This window comes from Myodes glareolus, chromosome 19, assembly GCF_982192425.1.
Source record: "Myodes glareolus chromosome 19, mMyoGla1.1, whole genome shotgun sequence".
Classification (NCBI taxonomy): domain Eukaryota; kingdom Metazoa; phylum Chordata; class Mammalia; order Rodentia; family Cricetidae; genus Myodes; species Myodes glareolus.
Genome location: NC_142044.1, coordinates 41,139,086 through 41,144,393, shown reverse-complemented (window position 1 = coordinate 41,144,393; position 5,308 = coordinate 41,139,086). Strand labels below are relative to the sequence as shown.

Sequence of the window (5,308 nt, the reverse complement as noted above, 5' to 3'; positions counted from 1 at the left end):
AATCCCACATCAGGGAGGGAAGGATGGAGGGAGGAAGGAAAGAGAAAGGAAAAAAGGAATATGGGAGGGAAGAAGAGGAGAGGAGGGGAGAGAGGGATGGAGGAAGGAGCTCATGGACATGAGCCAGTGAGTGAGAGCCTGTTGTTGTTTGGTGCATCTGGGGCTCAAACCCAAGTCTTTCTCATCTCTAAGGTCACAAAGTCATCACTGCATCTCAGTAGGCACTGCTTTCTGTGACAGAGGAAGATGGACCTTGGACTGACAAACATCTTGGTCAGAAGTCAAAATGTCAGAAAGAGGATCACACAGTCAGGAGCTATTTTTAATTGGGGTATGGAGCCAGAAGCTAGAGGGCCGGGGTGGGGAGAGGGTGGACTTGAACCCCAGCAGGGCTCAGGGTTCTCCCCTGTCTCAGAGCCTCATTCATGGTTAGGTTCCAGGCAACAAACGTAATGGATGACTTCCAACAACAGAAGTCATTAAGGAAGCCAATAAAGATGTGACAGATCTGGCAAGAACAAGAAACGGCTCAGGTGTAGTGCTAGGAGGCCAAGAGAGAGCAGTTTCCTTCAGGCCATGGATGAATCAGCCTGGCAGGCACCCAGCCTTCGATTGGGATCAGAGGTGCAGCCAGCGTGCACTCAGAGGATGCCTTCAAAGGTCATGTACCAATAAAAGCGTTTACTGAGCCAGCATCCCTTGGTTTAATCACATGCCTCCTACGCTGATTGGATCAGTAGTGTCAACCTACCCCACACGAGCCGCACCAGATTCCTTCTTGAGGAGATGCTCAACAGAGGGACACCTTAGAAGATCACTGAGACCCGAGGTTGAGGGCACAATGGGGGCAGGAACAAAATCCCTCTGCAAACAATGAAAAGTGACTGAGGGGCAGATAGATTGAAAGACTCAAGGAGAGAGAAGTTGACACAGAGTTGGATAGATAGACAGACAGAGGAGCTGCCTCTGTGAGGAAACCCCTGTGAGTGCTGGACATCCAGCTGGTGCAGGGGTCAGGCAAAATGACTGTCAGGTGACACGTGGCGAGCTGGCGCTTACAGCTGGATGCTTGCTTAGCAGTGCAGGGAACAGAGGAAGGACAGTTGAAGGAGGAGATAGAAATCTATAGGAAAGACTTAAATGTGCGTCTTGGGAGAGCGTGCCTCTTTGGAGAGCGTGCATCTTGGGAGAGTGTGCATCTTGGGAGAATGTGCATTTTGGGAAAGTGTGCGTCTTGGGAGAGCCTGCATCTTGAAAGAGTGTGCATCTGCAAGGGTCACCTTAGGTGTGAGATCCTCGAAGCATCCCCTTAGCGTAGCTTCCCCACCTATCATCTCTCGGGCTAATAGATCATCACACAGACTATCCATTTCTAGTTTTGTTTTATTTTATCACACTTATCCATTCATTCATTCGTTCGTTTGTTTTGTTTATTGAGAGAGGGTTTCTCTGTGTAACCTTGGCTGTCCTGGAACTCATTCTGTAGACCAGCCTGGACTCAAACTCACAGAGAGCCACCTGCCTCTGCCTCCCGAGTGCTGGTCTTTAAGGCATGTGCCACCGCCACCACCTGGTCCAGTAATGTTTCTAAACTAAAAGTATGAGATGGTGTATACCATTAACCCCAGCGTTTGGAAAGCAGATCTTTGTGAGTTTGAGGCTAGCCTGGTCTACATAGTAAGTTACATATCCACCAGACATGTAACTTGTGAGACCCTGTAAGTCTCAAAACAAAAGATGAAGCTGATGAGGTATGATGACACAAACCTATAATCCCAGCACTTGGGAAGTTGAGGCAGGAGGATCATAAGCTGTAGTCCAGCCTGGACTACACAAAGAGATTGTCACAAGAAAAAAAAAAGAGAGAAGGAAAGAAGGAGGAAAAAAGTAAAGCATCACATCAAAAAAAAAAAAAAAAAAAACAATTGAGTGTTTATGTGGGGGGAGGGTACTATTGCCATATGAGTGCAGTGCTCACAGAGGCCAGAAGGGGGCATCAGATCTACTAGAACTGGAGTTACAGGTGGTTGCTGATGAACCAGCTTGAAAGCCATCTATTAGCAAAGTTAAACTAGCTTTGTTCCTATTTACAATTAAATGCCTGTTTTTTTGTCTTTGGGTTTTTGTTTGCTTGTTTGTTTTTTGAGACAGGGCTTCTCTGTGTAGTCCTGGCTGTCCTGGAACTAGCTCTGTAGACCAGGCTGGCCTGCCTCTGCTTCCCAAGTGCTAGGATTAGAGATGTGTGCCCCCATCACCAGGCTAAACCTCTGACTGTCAAGGATTAAGCTATGCCCCACCTAGAACCCTAACAACAAATGATTCTGTTCCAGAAAATGGAGCCACACGTTCCACTCAGGAGAGCATTACAACCAACTTGTTATCCTTACGATCGGCTTCTGTAACCCCACTTATTTGTCTTCCAAACCCCCATTTGGGAACCCCCTACTTCTGAGCTAGAAAAACCTTATCTTCCCTATGTACAAAGCCACTCTCTAAAACCTGCACTAGGGGGAGATGGCCACCAGGCCTGCTTTGTTTTGCTGTGCACAATAGAAAAACTGGCTCCCATTTGGACATCTGGGTTGGTGGTCTTTTACTCCTGTCTGCTGGGCTTAACATGTGAGCTGATTGCTTGTGGGTGCTGGGAACCAAACTCATGGCCTTGCAAATGCAGTATGTGCTCTTAACCACTGAGCCATCATCTTTCCAGCCCCTAAAACATCCTTTCAGAAATTAATAATTGCTTTGTGCCCATAGGCCTTTCTGCCTCCCTCCCTCCCTCGGACAACTGTGGACACTAATGAAAACCGCTCTCAGCGACACTGTAATTGGGTCACAAGTGGGCACATGACCTATACTGGTCCAATCAATATCAAACTCGTGTTTTTTTCTCCTGGGAATTCTGGGGTGCAGCTCCTCTTCCTTGGTCTGGGATGGTGTGGGAAGGCTTGTCACCCACTGCTGCTACAACCAGTTTCTACTGCAAGAAGCTAGTCTGAAAAGAGGCCAGCACATGGGGGGCAGAGCCAAGGCACCTGCAGCTTGCAGGAGCCAGAGCCCTGACATCCCAGAGGCCCTCATTAGTTCCATTTATCATTTGATCCCCCTTGGGGCTGGGTTCCCGTCACCCCTGACGGAACACACACTGACCTGCCCCTACCTGCTTTTCTACGCAGCCTGCTGGGGAGCACGTTAAACTTTAGACACTGTCCAATTTTTTTAAACAACTGTTTTGCTTCCTTTGACCAGAATCAAGGTCCAGAGATGTCACTGGTGCCCATTAACTCCTTTCTGTAAATAAAGCCACGGGAGGAGCACAGGCCTTTGTTCCTAGAGCAGAGGGAGCCCTTCTTCCTGCTCACGCCTGCTTTCACGCTGGCTCAGATCCCAAAGCTCCATTGCTGGCCCGTGACTCACAAAGTAAATCACCTATAAGTGAAAAACCTCTTATCATAACTTTGGCAGGAAAAACAAGCTGGCAAGCCAGGCAACATTCTTCATGCGGGAGCCTCCTTGTGCCAAGAGCTGCTCTGCGCATGAGCAACGTCGGCCGCTTGCTCAAACGCAGCACGCATTTGCTCCTGTGTGCGTCAACCGGTTCCTATTCTGTGCGCTCCCAAAGGGACACAGAGCAGCGTTCAACAGCCCCACCTAATCACGGAGCTCTGTCCCTGTCCTGGCGGGTTCCCAGCACAGTCTTCCTTCTTATCTTGGCAGCTGATTAATCGGCTAACATCTTGGGGAGGCTATGACTGTGGGCATTTGCTGAGCGGACAGTGGTATCAAAGGATGGAGGGAGGGCTGTCTTCTGTCACCGTGCGCCTTTTCTTTCTGTTGTTTTGTTGTTGTTTTTGTTATTTTGTTATTTCAAGACCGGGTTTCTCTGTAGCTTTGTAGCCTGTCCTGGAGCTAGCTCATGTAGACCAGGCTGGTCTCAAACTCACAGAGATCCTCCTGCCTCAGCCTCCCAAGTGGGTCACCGTGCACCTTTAGAAACAAGATAAATTAACATGTTTGGGATTTTTCTGTGTAGCACCTCTGTTTATCCTAGAACTCACTCTGTAGACCATGCTGGCCCCAAACTCACAGAGATCTGCCTTTTTTTTTTTTTTTTGAGACAGGGTTTTCCTGAATAGCCCTAGCTCGCCTGGACTCACTCTCACTCTGTAGATCTGTCTAGCCTCGAACTTAGAGCACCGCCTGCCTCTGCCTCCCCAGTGCCAGGCTTACAGGCGTATCACCACACTTGTTTCCTTTGGGAACGCTTGGCCTCAGCAGTCAGAAGGAGAGTCTGTCCTGAGTTCAGACTCGCCCTGCCCCAGTCACAGGCTGCAATTCTCCCACAGGAAACACCAGCACCTTCTCATCAGAGTCAATCATAGCAGAGCTCTGAGAAGGCAGCAGGAGAGCCTGGTCCTTCCCCTCCTCCCTGGGCCCCAAAGTCCCAGTTTTGCAGGGGTTTGCCTCCCCTCCCTCCCTCCTGTTGGCTCTCTCATGATACTGGCTATTAAGGCCAATAGGTGAGTGATGGATGCAGGTTGAACGGTAGGTGTTGGGAGCAGGGGTGGAAGCTATTTGAGATGGTGACCCAGAGGAGCTAGTGTGAAACCCACCAGCTTCGGCCCCGTGCAGGGCAACCTCAGGATAGTGCAGGATGGCCATTGCTTTGCCCTCGTTCACCCCCGGGTTAGAGCAGACCAGAGAGTTCATCTCCTGTCCAGCATCCTCTCTTACAGGGATGGTACCCTCCTTGACATCAAGTGCAGGCCCTGACATATTTGGTGTTACAGAGTATTGGCAGGAGTCCAGAACACTGGTGGGAGCTGGTGCTGCCAGCTGGGGCTGTTAGGGAGCTGAGCAGCTGCTATGCTTTCCTCAACACCATAGTTTAATTCAGGGCTAGGGACCAAGCCCTGCTTCATGCATGCTAGGCAAGGATGCTACTAACTGGGTCACATCCCCAGAGAGACTAACCAGTCCTGTTTTAAAAGGCATTGCTTCATGGAACATGCTTTAATCCCAGCATTTGAGAAGCAGAAGCAGATGGATGTTTGTGAGTTCAAGGCCAGCCTGGTCTATTGAGCAAGTTCCAAGATAGCTGGGGCTACACACAGAAACTCTGTCTCAAAAAAACCAAAACCAAACAAAACAAAACACAAAAATACAAAACAAAAAAAGGCATTATTTTCATGCTTATTCTGGGGAAATAAGTTGGGTTTTTGTTTGTTTGTTTTAATGCGTGCCTTTGTGTTGTGTGGAGGACCAACAAACTTGAATGTTGGTCCTCCTGAGCCTCCTACCTTTGTCT

General features: G+C 49.0%; 1 pseudogene; it reads right to left on the bottom strand.

The window, feature by feature from the left end:
- Positions 1–4,302: 4,302 nt before the first annotated feature.
- LOC148118953 (cbp/p300-interacting transactivator 1 pseudogene) lies at positions 4,303–4,776 on the bottom strand (annotated as a pseudogene).
- Positions 4,777–5,308: the final 532 nt, after the last annotated feature.